This window comes from Hordeum vulgare, chromosome 5H, assembly GCF_904849725.1.
Source record: "Hordeum vulgare subsp. vulgare chromosome 5H, MorexV3_pseudomolecules_assembly, whole genome shotgun sequence".
Classification (NCBI taxonomy): domain Eukaryota; kingdom Viridiplantae; phylum Streptophyta; class Magnoliopsida; order Poales; family Poaceae; genus Hordeum; species Hordeum vulgare.
This window is the reverse complement of record NC_058522.1, coordinates 177,696,574-177,712,407: the sequence shown is the minus strand read 5'-3', so window position 1 is coordinate 177,712,407 and position 15,834 is coordinate 177,696,574.

The following is a 15,834-nucleotide window of genomic DNA, read 5'->3' as shown; positions in this document are numbered from 1 at the left end:
TGTCTACTCCCGTGACAAGATGGTGATTTCAACTTGCACCAGCACCTTCGGCAACCCCGGCTCTGCCTCCTCTGGCCAGCAGTAGGGAACTGATGGAATCGCTCAAGCTGGAGATCGCTACGAGCAGCAGCAAGGCGATATTCCTCCACCACCGCCTCCTCCGGAGAGCCTGACTGTGGCTCACTTCCTCCAAGCTCTCCGAGAAGAACGTCAAGCCAACAATGTCGCCATCCAACAGCTGACTCAAGTCTTGGTGAATAATCCGCCGCAAAACGGAAATGACAACGGTCGCTCTACTCTGTCTGAGTTTATGCGAACTACACGATCTCGACTCGTAAGTCGGGGTCCCCACACTGCAGGACGCTACAGCATACGGACGGGGATCCTTGGGCTCCTTGCTTGCACCATATGCGTCCAGGACGACATGCACGAACGGATCGGTTGGAACTCTAGTTGTATTGGCGGAGAAAATGAGGTGGGTGGCGGCTGGATCGGGAGGAGATCCCGAGGGAGACGTGGCTTTCGGCGGCAGAGGGGCAAACTTCATAAATTTTAGGGTTTGTTCTGATATAGACTAGGATCTAAATATATAGCTAGCGGGTTAGGTTTTAGGGGCATCTGGACCCTCCGATTAAGATTGGGTGGACGAGATAATTAGGTTAGGAAGTCGAATGGACTAACCGATGATGGTTTGCTGTATTACGGGGTTGATTTGGACCCAACGGTCACGACCATGTGTTCCGGATTTTCGGGAGGTTTCAGGCTAGATGCACGCAGGTCGGTGCAGTGTGTAGAGGGGATAGGGAGTGAAGAGATGGAAAATGGGTAGCCCAGCGACAAAGTTTTTAAACACCAAAAAAGTCTGACGATAAACCGATGAAGGTGCCGCTACGGACGACCGTTCGGGTATCAAACGGACTCCAATTGTGATGAAATTTGGCACACGGCCTAGCTACATAATAGTAAGACCTCACGCCACGTTTCAACCCAATCCAAGAATGTTTTAAACGCACTTTTAAAAACAAGATTTAAACGATGTCGCGGGCACGTGCATGTGTGGTTGGGCTCAAAACGGTCAACAACAAAAACGGAGAGAACCGACAACTAATAACGGATGCAGGTTTTATGAAAAATGGCGACAATGGAGTGCCAATGCAATGCAGATGATGCGAATGATGCGATGATGAGTGCAATACACAATCTAATTGCAGGGCAGCAACGGAATACAAGGGGAATCTTCTGGGGTGTCGGTCTCGGACTGTCACAACTCTCCTACACTACAAGAGGATCTCGACCCGAGATCCAAGAATAAAAGGGGAAGAGGAGGAGAAAGAGAATAGGTAAAACTTAATTGCTTGTTTTCCAAATGAGTGAGACCAACGATCCTTGAAGGTTGCAAAGAGGTTGAAGAATGGTATGAGAAACAAGCAAGAATTCAATCGAAATTTCAGGAGCACTTCGGTAGGAAAAGGGGTCAAAATTAGATAAAATAGAAAGATCTTGAGAATATTCACAACAAACTGACTAAATTGAAAAGAAGGGAAGAACATAATCTTGATAGAACAAGATGATAGATTGAAGAGAGAAACATCACCACAACTCCAGAACAAGAGAAATAGAAACTAGTTCATTGAGAAGAATAGAATGAATAAGAAAATGACACTACTACCACAATTGAATTTGATAAGCAGTCTTGCAAGAAGAATTGAATAGAGTTGTTTGAAACAAACAATGGAAGAACAAGCTTGTAATGGACTCATGGAAACCATCTCAATTAATGAGGCGACAACCATCCACTAATAGAAACAAGGATTGATTGGGAGCAACAAGATATGCAAACTTCTTACACCGAGAGGACACATTGAAAATTTGGATCAACAATAATCATCATAATAGCAACAATCCATGGGAAAAGCTTTAGGTGAAATCCAAACCAAGATAGCTCAATGAAGAAACCATGGTTTTGAAATATCTCATGATCAAAGGGTTGGTGGGTTTACATAATTAATTCTTGAAACAACTTCTTTTCGAGACTCCTCCACTAATAAGAACGTATAACACCACCTCCAAGGATAAAGGAAAGGAAAAGATGGAGCGGTTAGGAAAAGAATTGATGTCATGAGCCACTCCGTAAGAAGAATTGAAATCACTATAAAACAAGAATACGAATTATGTTATGCTTATCCTTCATCAAGTTAAATTGATGACAAGCAACGGATTTAGCATACCACTTATTCTTCTTGAAAAGACCGAGGAGAGATAAGAGCACACATTTGAAGAAGTCTTGAAGGAGACACCGATAAGAATTAGAATGAATGGGGATAACAAGCATGAATGGCGATACATGATAATGAAGAGATCATGAGCCACTTGAGACTTGAACAAGGCACCAGAATAATTGAGAGACGAAAAAAGAGACAACAATTAAGAAGAGTTGGGGATGAAAACTAAAAGCTGAGAACGAAGAAATCTTCTGAAATGATGGCCTTCCGAGGATCAAGAAATGAACACAACACTGAAAGCACCGGATAGATATGGAAGGAATTCTCATGATCGAAAACAAATGGGAGGATAACACGAAGCTGAGATGACAATCTTCAAAATAATGGAGAAAGATTGAGAGAAACACTCCTTCGATCTTCCAGGCTGAAAATGACGAGGAGAACATCACCAAGAATAACTGAGACACTCCGAAATAAGAACATGAAAAGTTGAGCCAATGCTGAAAATAAAATTGAAGCAATCTTGAAGAAGGAATACAAGTGATGCGATTCATACTTATGTCATAACTGAAAAAAATTAGAGATCATCGAAAAAGATTAGAAGAGCCACGTAAGATCCTGGGAAGAAGCTGCGGGTTATGGGCCCACTGAACAGGAACACCGTTGAAAGGATTGCTTAGAAAGAGAGATATTGCACCGGCACAAATGAAAATTTATGAGGTTGAGCACCTCAAAATAATTTAAAGAATATAAAACAAGAAACTTCTGAGATATCTTCAACACTCTGGATAGAACAGAGAGGGGTGAATGAATACGAAAAGTTTGAATGAGAATCTCCAACACAGAAATCATATAGGAAGGAAAGGATATGATGAACACAGATAGCTAGAATTGAATCCATCAGAAAAGAGAACAAGAATGAAAAATGATGAACTTAGAACTCCTGAGAATCTTCACAACGAATCACCATACACGATACACGAGAAAAGGTAGCAGAAGCATTGATGAAAAGAAAGGCACTTGGATGATAATTGAATCATTGGAGAAAAAGGGTGGGAGGGCGGGAAAAACAAATAGATCTTGGGACAGATGAGATGAACTCCGGAAAGAAATGAGAGATTGATTTGCAAAATTAGAAAGGATTGAATTCACTTGAGGAGAAGCACACCGGGTGAAAAAGAATTGATATGACGACTCTGGTTGAATGAATTGATAAGACAATTTGATTGAGCAAAAGAATCAACATTCCCGTAAAAGTATGAGAACACCTCTTGAAAAGATGTGAAATCACCATTTGACATCGAAGCAACTCGCATTACCATATTCCAACAAAAGAAAGGACGAGGCTTACCAAAACAAGCCGAAACAAATTCACGACAGAGATTACATCCTATATTTTCGTGGATAGATTCGCACGGGCTCTATCCTACAGTAGCCATCATGTACAAGGCAGTGCACACGACATACGACGCGTCCCCGAGTCGTAGCAAGATACAAGGACTCTTTAAGACACAATGAGAATCGATGTAAGACGAGCGTGAACAAACGAATCCACTAGATGTCAAACCCCAACCTCACATCATGCATCTGTAGGAACATTCTCCTATAAGTATCTACTTGAATTCCCACCTAACACTATAGGAATCAGACTCTTTGTCGTCTGCCATAACAAACGGCAAAGGGGTGTTCCACGGACGGCAAAGGCCTTTGCCGTCAGGTTCCTGTCGGCAAAATTTGTGCGACAACTTCCGACGGCAAAGTACCTTCTTTGCCGTGTGCTACCACAAAGCACACAGTAAAGACCTTTGTCATCAGCCACCTGCCAAAGCAGACGGCCAAGACCTATACACTGCAGCCGACAAGCAACTACACCGTTAGGTGGCTAACAGAGTGGTTTTTGTCTGCCTCTCTCAGCCTCTTTGTCGTCTGCTTGTCTCAGGCTCTTTGTCGTCTGCCTCTCTCGGGCTCCTTCTCGTCTCATTTTTTCAAGTGTTCGTCGTCTGCCTCTCCCAGACTCTTTGCCGTCTTCTTGCACGGTCTTTGACGTTTTCCTTCGAAGGCACGGATGGCAAAGTAACCATATGGGCCAGCCCCATGTTCCCGAGGTTGCACAGCTAGCTTCCACGTGGCCTCTTTGCCATCGGCTACCTGATGGGAAAGGTCTTTGCCATCAGCTGGCAGACGCCAAAGAGCCCATATTGTCACTGTTTATTTGTTTTATGTTATTTCACAACACATATATATATTTCATAGCACATATATGATATAGTTCATAGCACACATACATAGTTCACAACAAATATATAATATACCTATAAAGTTCATCAATGTCGTTTGTTCATCAATCACAACCCATATATCGAAAGAACCAACATACAACGTTTTACACTGCTCGTCCACATATACATATACATATAGTTCCAAATTATCATCAACTCAAATCAAAACAAAACTAAAGCACTCCATCAATGCCAACTTCCATGTAGTACATCTAATCTGCAAAATGGGAATAAGAAAGTTAGAAGAAGAACACCAACAATATATGACATTTTTGAGCTTATTATGTCATTTTGGAGGAATATAAGCTAAGTATATGACCTTTTTGAGCTAACAAAGGTTCGTATGCCTTTTTTGACCTAACTAAGCTAATTATGTCATTTTAGAGGAAAACAAGCTAAGTATATAATAGTTATGAGCTAACCAAGGTTCTTATGCCATTTTGAGCTTATTATGTCATTTAGGAGGAAGATACGCTAAGTTATGAGCTAACCAAGGTTCTTGTGATGCTTTTACCTAACTAAGGTAATTATGTAATTTTGGAGATAAAGTAGCTAATTATGTCATTTTGGAGCTAAATTAGTTAATTATGTCTCTGTTGTGGAAAACATTGTTAAGGAAATCAGTAACTGGTAGCTGCTCGGTCAGCTTGGGAGTAGAGACTAATCCGTGAATCGTCCTATTAACTAGATTAATCGATCGGCCATTAATCGGTAGATTAAATAGGAACCTGTGAAAATATTGCTGTTTTTTTATGTATTATACCCTACTCTCATCCTCTCAGCTATGCAATATACCATAATAGTGTACTGTTTGGTCAAATCCTAGCTATTGAGGAGCGAGAGGAGGATGGGAGAGGTTACATGCCAAACAATTGGGCCTTTTTGGCCTAGGAGTTAGTAGGAAAACTAAGATTAATCGGCCTAACAACCTATTAATCGGTCTAACATGCCATTTAATTGACCTGACAAGCCATTTAATCGGCTCGACAAGTTAACTTGATGAATAGGTGTTATTCGAATCGGCCACCCAATGAGTAGAGATTAACTGGCCCATTAACTGACTAATCGGATGAATTCTTGAACACTGGTGGAAAATAAGCTAAGTAGAAGATGAAATAGGAGAAGAGAGAAGAGAAGAAGAAGGAGAAGAAAAGGGAGAAGAAGAAGCAGGAGGAGGGGGAGGAGGAGAAGGCGGAGAAGGAGGAGGAGGAGAAGAAGAAGAAGAAGAAAAGAAGAACAGAAGAAGGAGAAGAAGAAGCACAAGAAGAAGAAGGAGAAGGAGGAGAAGCATGACTCCTTCTCCTTCTTCTCCTCCTTATCCTTCTTCTCCTTCTTCTTCTCCTTCTGCTTATCTTCTTATTCTTCTTCTTCCTTCTTTTCATTTTTCCTCTTTCTTCTCCTCTTCTGCTCTTCTTGGAGCTAAATTAGCTAAGTATGTCTTTTCATAGCTAATTAGCTAATTATGTCATTTTGGAGCTAAATCAGCTAAGTATGTCTTCTTGCAGCTAAACTAGCTAATTATGTCATTTTGGAGCTAAATTAGCTAAATATGTCATTGTTGGGGAAAATAAGCTAAGGAGAAGAAAGAGGAGGAGAAGGAGAAGAAGAAGAATAAGAAGAAGAAGAAGAAGAAGAAGAAGGGGGAGGAGGAGGAGAAGGGGGAGAAGAAGAAGAAGAAGAAGGAGAGGAAAAGGATAGGTCATTTAGGAGGAAAAGCTTATTATGTCATTTAGGAGGAAGATACGCTAAGTTATGAGATAACAAAGGTTCTTGTGATGTTTTTTACCTAACTAAGCTAATTATGTAATTTTGGCGCTAAAGTAGCTAATTATGTCATTTTGGAGCTAAATTAGCTAATTATGTCATTTTGGAGGATAATTAGCTAAGTATGTATTTGTTGGGAAAATAAGCTAAGGAGAAGAAGAAAGGGGAGAAATAAGCTAATTCCGTCATTTTGGAGCTAAATTAGCTAATTATGTCATTTTGGAGCTAAATTACCTAATTATGTCATAAATGAACTAGAGAAAATTTACCGTCGTGGTCATCTCGGAGAAGCACCATGATTGCTCGGGCCGGTTGCGTTTGGAGACGGTTGCCCTGGAGAAGGGTTGTGCGATGCCGCTCGGGAGTTATTCTCCAGAAAAGATATTTTGCAATGTATCGTTAGCATGATGACACTAAAATGTTAATACTAGTTTATAATGACCATTGAAATGAAACTCACCATGCCAATCGAAGAAAAGACAGGCATCGATGGAGGGGGCTGGCCGGTCTTCTCGCACATAGATTGCACATTTGGTTTTGAAGAGTCGGTCGTATTAGTTACTAATGAAACCAACATTACACGCATGATTTGGCTAATGTGAAACAGGAACTTACCACAATAAGCTCGTACATGGCGAGGAGACCCACATCATTCCGGGCCCTTTCCTCCTCCAACAACCGAGTCGTGTTCCGGTCCCTCTCCTCAAGAGCATCCTGAAGAGCAGCCTGGTTTGCAACTCTCTCTTTCTCAAGAGCAGCCTGGTTCGTCGCTCTATCTTTCTGAAGAGCAGCCTGCAACACCATTCCTCGTTACCACTATAATGATCGATGGATACACACACAATGAAATGGATGAAAGTTCTTTGAGTCCATACAACTAACCTCGATGGCGAGATCGACTGGCCGTGGACGATGTGTTATCTCAGGACAGGAGCTCGACTGGCACGCCTTGATCTCTGGGAGAGTGAGTGGACAATGCATTATCCCATCTCCAATGGCTATCGAGCCATGGGGCCTCCCGTCGTCACATATCATCACTAGCTCTGGATCCAAAGGTTCCTGGCTCGGGTTAAAGTCCTGCCCTTTCCTAGCCTTCCCCACGTCCTTGTATTTCACAAGCTTGTGGTGGGAGGAGATGTAGGTGAACATCTCTGGATGATCCACGCCAGACTCACAAAATGCCTTGGCCTTCTTGTAAGAGGCAGTATGGTCCATGCCATAAAGGTCGTATAACTCTGGCAACTCCGCCTTATTGTGATACGCCTAAAAGAGAGGAAGAAAGTATTAGTAAAGGGCTCAAGCTAGCATGAAGAATTAATTGCATGAATAATTAAGCAAACAACGTACCCATTTCTGTCTGAACTAAATTAAGTTGGCGCTGCCTTGATGGTGTGGCACACCAACCATTTGGGCACGCCACTCCTTCGCATTGTCGTGGACGGCTCGCCAATTGCGTGTGCACCAGTCATCCACCAACGCCTCCCAACAATCCATCTTATCTGCACACCATCTCGGGGGCACCTACAAGTTAGTAAAAAGAATTTTGAGTGCTACGCCTACGAATCAAATCAAGAAAACTACGTACAAGGCCTTAAGAATAGGTAATTACCTTCATGTACCACTCCTTCTTTAGATACTTTCTGCAATAGTCCTTCTTCTCCTTTTTAACACCACGTGTGGCATAGTAGTCTCGAATAGTGTGCGGCCAAGCCTCATGGCGCAAGTTCTATAATAGACGCGTGCACTTGGCCTCGAGAACATTGGCCGCCGCCTCCTCATATCCCTCCTCACACCTATAGAAGGTCTGCAATCAAACGAAACAACACCGATTAGTACAATAATTAAATATATTGTTAATTTTAGATTGTATAAAAGGAGAATTTACCCAGAAGGTGTTGATCACCATCTCGGCCCTCGTGTGGCATAAGACAGCATCTACAATTTGCTCCGGCGTGGCCTGCGCAGCTTGGTAGTGCTCCCAGGTAAGTCCTAGTGTAGGAACCTGACCCTCACCGGGCAACGTCGCCGCTCCATCTGACAATTTGGCAACGTATCGATTGTATCAAATATCCAGGAATAAGAGCAGTTCAAAGGAACTAGAAGTTACGGAAAAATATGCCGGGAACATACTCGATGTACGGCTGCACTTCAGTTAGGTTGTTGAAGATATACAATGAAATGTTCTGCCAATCTTCAACATCCAACGTTATTGGTTTCGAAGCACCGGCTGGTGCGAGCTTCCCTTTGAATAGGCTGAGGTTGAATCTACCTTTTTTAGGGTCCGCATCATTGTACCGAGGCTTCGGATTATGCAAATGACGATTTCTCGCTTCGTAGTGTGGTGTCACAAAGTTAGCCACCTCCTCAGTAATGAATGCCTCGTCCATCGATGCTTCAATTCTATGTTTATTTCTACATTTAGCTCGAAGCGTCTTTTGCATCCTCTCAGTTGCATAGCACCAACGATTTTGCACGGGCCCACCCAATCTTGCCTCTATCGATAGATGTAAAATCAAGTGTTGCATTGGATTAAATAAGCCCGGCGGAAAGATCTTCACTAACTTGCAGATCAACTCCGGCGCAAACTCCTCCATGCCATCTACCATGCTAGGCGATAGTTCTTTCTCACAAAGAACATGGAAGAAATAGCTCAGCTCCGCCAGTACTAGCAATTCATCCTCACGAATAAAGCCACGTAACATGACCGGCATTACCCACTCAAGCCATATGTGCCAATCATGACTCTTGAGACCAAATATTTTTATTTTTTCAAGACTCGCTCCCCTCTTTAGATTGTTGCATACCCATCGGGGAGCATCAAGTGCATTTTGACCCACAAGAAAATTTCCCTCATACATGGCCTTCCAAGATTGAACCAGGCCTTTGGCTTCGACCACTTCTGCTTTCCTATGCCTTCTCGCATGTTTTATAACGGTCTATGACATAGTGTCTCTTGATCGATTCTAGCCTTAGGATTATCCTTTATCTTCCCATCTATGCCGAACAATGTACCAAAAATGGCCTCTCCGATGTTCTTTTCAGTGTGCAGCATGTCGATGTTGTGTGGAAGAAGGAGGTCTTTGAAGTAAGGCAGATCCCAAAAGCATGACTTGTGAGTCCATACGTGTTCTCAATTATACCCCTTGAAATACTCTGGACACTTTGGATCAGGCTCGAGGGCGTCAGGATGTGGTGGCCTATCAAAGCATGTGGTGCCAAGGTTTTGACAACTTTACCTTTGGTAAAGTTCTTCTTGTCTTTTATGAACTGATGGTGAGGATCCAGGAACTGTCTATGCAAATAAAAGCAAGAAATAGTTCCCACCCGCTTGCAACCAATGAAACTGAAGAGCTCCCTTGCACAAGGGGCACGGGAACCTTCCATGCACATACCATCCAGAGAATAGCGCATACGCCGGCAAGTCATGCATCGAGTACATGTACCACACATGCATTTTGAAGTTTTCTTTTCTAGCAGCATCGTATGTCTTGACCCCATTATCCCAAGCTTCTTGCAATTCATCCTTAAGCGACTGCATGTACACGTTCATATTCTTCCCTGGATAGTTGGGCCCTGGAATTATCAACGTCAGGAATATGTTCTTTCTTTGCATAATCTGACTGGGGCAGGAAGATTGAGTGGAATGACAAATACAGGCCCACTAACATATTGGGTTTCCGTCATGACGAAGGGATTGAACCCATCCGTGGTGACGCACACTCGAGGATTCCTTGGATATGTTTCTTTATCCGGATGTAATCCAGCAAAATGTTTCCATGCTTCCACATCCGATGTGTGTACCGCCATCTTATTCCCATCCACATCTAATTTGGTTCTTTTGTCCAATTTGTGCCATGTCATCTGTCTGGCTATCTCTTCGACCATGAAAGGACGTTGAAGCCTTGGTATGATTGGCATATACCGAAGAACACTAACTGTGATTTTGGTCTGCCTCTTCTCACCCATACCGTTGTCTACCATAAGATACCTGCAAGACTCGCAGTTGGGACAATAGTCCAAGTGTGCATACTCCTTCCTAAATAAGACACATCCTTTCTCACAGGCATCTATATTCTCATAGGGAATCTTAAGTACATGAAGTATTTTGTCCGACTGGTACAGGTTTGCAGGCATGACATGGCCTTTGGGTAGAAAGCATCCAAATAGTATCATCATCGCGTCGTAGCATTCTCTTCCCAAGTTGAACTGAGCCTTCAAAGCCATTACTTGTGCAATGGCATCCAGCTAACAATGCTCAGTGTGCTCGTGGAGAGGACGTTTTGAAGACTCCAACATTTCATAGAAGGCTTTGCAGATTCCTCCATCTCTTCGTCCGAATCCCGAGCATCATCAAAGTCTTGCACCATGTCTTTGATCCCGGTACCATGCTCGTCGGTGCGACGACGAACCACCTCAGCTCTAGAGCATTGCATAGACTCACCATGAAATGTCCACACCGTATAATTAGGCTTAAAAGCCCTCGTCTGCAGGTGTTTAATCATTACAACCTTTGTCCTCTTTTTATAGTTGTCGCACTATGGATAGTGGCACCAGTTTGTTTCTTGACCATTTTCAAATGCAGCTTTCACAAAGTCCATGGTTTTTAGAAACCTTTCTTTCGTCATCTCTTTGTGACTAGGGTGACCGGTGTAAATCCACGCACGATCACTCATCTTGCCTAGCTACTAAACACACAAGAAATATATATATATATATATATAATTCAGCATATATGTTCATCAGTTAATCAAGTTCGCCAGTTTTATTACGTCCATGCAACCTACACGCTAATAGGTAAAGATAGGAGAAGAATAGGTAAAGTTTGCCAGTTTTTCCTCTTCTTATTCTTCTTTTTCTTCTTCCTTCTTTCCTTTTTCCTCTTCTTTCTACTTCTCCTCTCTCCTCTTTTTCTTCTTCTTCTTCTTCTTCTTCTTCTTCTTCTTCTCCTTCTTCTTTGCCTTCTTCTTTTCATTCTTCTTCTTTTCGTTCTTCTTCTTTTAATTCTTTTCTTCTTTTCCTTTTTTCTTTTCCACTTTTTTCCTTCTTCTTTTTTTTCTTCTAACCTAACTAACTAACCTAATTGACCTAATAAACAAACTTAATAAACTAATAATACTAACCTAATTAGCCTAATAAACTAACCTAATAAACTAATAAAACTAACCTAATTATAAACTAACTAAATTGACCTAAATAAAAAACATAAAACATGGAAGAAGGCGGTGGTACTCACCGGCGGGTGATATGTCCATTTTGCATCATGCTTTCATGTTGATATTTATCGCTTTTTGGGCTGTTATATTACTTGTGGTACCATATTTATGCCTTTTCTCTTTTATTTTGCAAGGATTATTTGAAGAGGGAGAATTCACGCAGCTGGAATTCTGGACTTGAAAAGGAGCAAATCCTAGTCCACTATTCTGCACATCTCCAAATGCCCTGAAAATTTACGTGGATTTTTTCTAGAATATATTAAAAATACTGGGCGAAAGAACTACCGGAGGGGGGCCACCAGGGCCCCACAAGCTTGCCACCGCCACCACCACCCCTAGGGGCGCAGGGCAGGCTTGTGGGCTGCTTGAAGGCCCACTAGCCCCCCTCTTTTTTTATATGAAGCGTCCTGGTCTGGAAAAAATCAAGAGGGAGCTTTTTCGTGGTTTCGCCGCCGCCAGGAGGCGGAACTTGAGCAGATCCAATCTAGAGCTCCGGCAGGACGATCCTGTCGGGGAAACTTCCCTCCCGGAGGGGGAAATCGCCGCCATCGTCATCACCAATACTCCTCTCGTCCGAGGGGAGGCATCTTCATCAACATCTTCATCAGCACCATCTCCTCTCCAATCCCTAGTTCATCTCTTGTAACCAATCGTCGTCTCGCAACTCCGATTGGTACTTGTAAGGTTGCTAGTAGTGTTGATTACTCTTTGTAGTTGATGCTAGTTGGATTATTTGGTGGAACAGTTTATGTTCAGATCTTTGATGCTATTCATTTCACCTCTGGTCATGATTCTGATTATGTCTTGTGAGTAGTTACTTTTGTTCCTGAGGACATGGGATAAGTCATGTTGATAATAGTCATGTGACTTTGATATTCGTTCGGTATTTTGATATGTTGTATGTTGTTTTTCCTCTAGTGGTGTTATGTGAACATCGACTACATAACACTTCACCATATTTGGGCCTAGAGGAAGGCATTGGGAAGTAGTAAGTAGATGCTGGGTTGCTGGAGTGACAAAAGCTTAAACCCCAGTCTATGCGTTGCTTCGTGAGGGGCTGATTTGGATCCACTAGTTTAATGCTATGGTTAGACTTTGTCTTAATTCTTCTTTTGTAGTTGCGGATGCTTGCGAGAGAGGTTAATCATAAGTGGGATGCTTGTCCAAGTAAGGGCAGTACCCAAGCACCGGTCCACCCACATATCAAACTATCAAAGTAACGAACACGAATCATATGAACATGATGAAACTAGCATGACAGAAATTCCCGTGTGTCCTCGGGAGCGTTTTTCCTCCTATAAGACTTTGTGCAGGCTTGTCCCTTGCTGCAAAAGGGATTGGGTCACTTGCTGCACCGTTGCTACTACTTGTTACTTGTTACTATTTGCTTGCTACGTTTCACCTTGCTACACAATCACTTGTTACTGCTACTTTCGGTGCTTGCAGTTATTACCTTGCTGAAATCCGTTTATCAGAGCCTTCTGCACCTCGTTGGGTTCGACACTCTTACTTATCGAAAGGACTACAATTGATCCCCTATACTTGTGGGTCATCAGCGGGGCAGCGGCGGGGCGGCATGGGCGGCGGTGGACGGGGGTGGCAATGGGACGCCGGGGGTGGCTGTGGCGGCGGGGGGCGCCGCGTCGTCAAGGGCGTCGGGGGGGAGAGGGGGGGCGGAGTGGGGTGGGTTGACGGGGCGGGGTGGGGGCCGGAGCTGCTTCGGTGGTGCGACGGTGGTGCTGGGTTGCGCAGGGGCGAGAGAGAGAGGGTGTGTGGGATGGAGAGAGTGGGAGAGAGAGTGGGGGAGCGGGTGGGGCTGATGACCGTTAGGGGGGCGCCGCCTTTTCCGTGTGCAGCGGAGAACAAAGGTTGGGAGGCAGACGACAAAGGGGTGGGGGATGGAATGGAATGGGCTACGACCGTTAGGGTCGTCCCCTTTGTCGTCTGCCTTCACCTTCTGTGTCGTCTGTTGGCAGACGGCAAAGAGGTGGCTGATGGCCAACGAGTTTTTTGCCAATAGCTGGCTCTTTGCCGTCTGCCTGCACCTTCTCTACCGTCCATTGGCAGACGACAAAGAGGTGGCTGATGGCAAACAGGCTCTTTGCCATCAGCCAGAAGTTTGCCGTCTGTTTTATGAAAGCTAACGACACAGAGGCTCTTTGCCATCAGCCAGCAGACAACAAAGAACTGGCTGATGGAAAATTCCCTGATTCTAGTAGTGTAAGAACTCCCGAAATTTCTGGTCATGCAATCGGGTCCACGGATACAAGGAGTAAAATTTCACTCAACTCCTAGCAATAACTCTACCCGTCTAGTGTATCACATCCGTCAACACATAACCAGAGATCTCGGAAACTCATCTATCTCAGATCCTCGTAATCACAATGATACCAAGTATGGCAATAACCCTGAACTCTCTGCACCAGTACTGGGGATGTCGGGGTTATCTTGCCACTACTAGTATTGAAGCAATTCTGAAAATCCCCCGTCCTGAGATACTAAGAAATCTGGATGATAACGATGTGCTCAAGAATCCCTTGGAGCTCAACTCCCCGGAATAAAATCAACACAGCAGGAGGCACCAAGTGAGAACTCCATCACATCGACATCATATAGTCTTCGAAAATATCCGCGTGATCCTAAACTTTTTTTTGAGTGAGAAGAGGATAGAAGAGGAGAAAAAAGAATCCTAATCTCTAATATATAACTAGACTCAAAGTAGTTTTTCACTAGACTCGACTCGACAAAGTTTGATCAATCAATGGTGCTCCTAGGTCGGTACTGCTCTGATACCAACTTGTAACGCCCAAGATGTCGTCCTATCCTTATTTTGACGTGAGGGCCTCGACGGGGATAGCAACGCATCTCGTCGTTTCGCAAGAATGGATAACGTTACAAGTACATGTACTGAAAATATGAGTATAAAGAGTTGGCTTACACTCGCCACAAGCTACATCAGAGTCACATCTGTACAATACATACAATCATCATGAAGAAGAGCAGGGTCCGACTACGGACGAAAACAAACGATAAAAGAATGACGTCCATCCTTGCTATCCCAGGCTGCCGGCCTGAAACCCATCCTAGATTGACGATGAAGAAGAAGAGACTCCAAATGAACAATCATCGCTCTCACGTCATAGTAACTCTTTACCTGTACCTGCAATCTATGAGCCACAGAGACTCAACAATCTCATTTCCATAGGTATCAAGACTATCAAAGCTTAATGGGTGAGGTATGGTTAAGTGGTGAGGCTGCAACAAGCGACTAAGCATTTATTGAGGTGGCTAACTTACGAGTACAACAATAAGGAGGGGGATGATCTATGCATAGCAGATGTGAACTACTGATGATCAAAATAATGATCTTAAACACCTACTTACGTCAGACATAACCCCACCGTGTCCTCGATCGGAGAAGGAGCTCACGAAAGAGATAATCACGGTTACGCACTCAGTTGGCAAGTTTTAATTAAGTTAACTTCAAGTTCTCTAGAACCGGATGTTAAACCGGATGTTCCACGCTGCCACATAACCGCACGCACGACTTTCCCAAAGATTTAACCCTCCAGGGGTGATCTAACTAGTCCATCACAAACTACCACACACTGCGATGGAATGACCTCGATCACGGAAACCCGTGATCTCCTCGGGTTCCTGTTGGAAAACCTCAACCTCGAGATAACCCAAAGCATCCCCGGAATCCCTCGCACCAGACGCTCGAGAAAGGTAAAACAAGTCCAGCAAGGCCGCCTCGCGTGTCGACAATCCCTATAGGAGTCGCATATCTCGTTCTTAGGACACGACGGATGAGCGATCGTTACCACGCCAAACGCCGAGTTCCCCCGGGTAGCGTTAATAAGCTGCTCTGTTTTGGACCAGCACTATCAGCATCGGCCTTCCCTGTATTATGTTGAATTACTCATCTGGTAGCGCTAACTCCCTATGTTTTCCTTATGAACATAATTATTATGTTGGGCAAATATAATACCAATGTTGGGCCTTTCCAAACGATCTTTATCCCAAAACGAGAATCTAGGGGGTCCCCATAACAACCCCAAGCATGTTAGGAGCGCTCATTTATGGGACATAACACCGGTAGCGGAAACTAAGGCGACTAAGGTGGAAAAAAACACCAGGCTAGAAGGCCGAGCCTTCCACATTTTACCAAGTATATAGGTGCATTAAATTAAATAGAAGTAAATATGGTGATATAACAAGGGACCCGTGTTTGCACATGGAAGCAACTGCACCTGCAACTAGCAACGCTATCCAATGATTAAGCAAGCGGTAACATAGACAATCAGTGGTTTGCTAGGTTGTAGACATTTTGAAGGTTTTCATGGCAATGTTGGA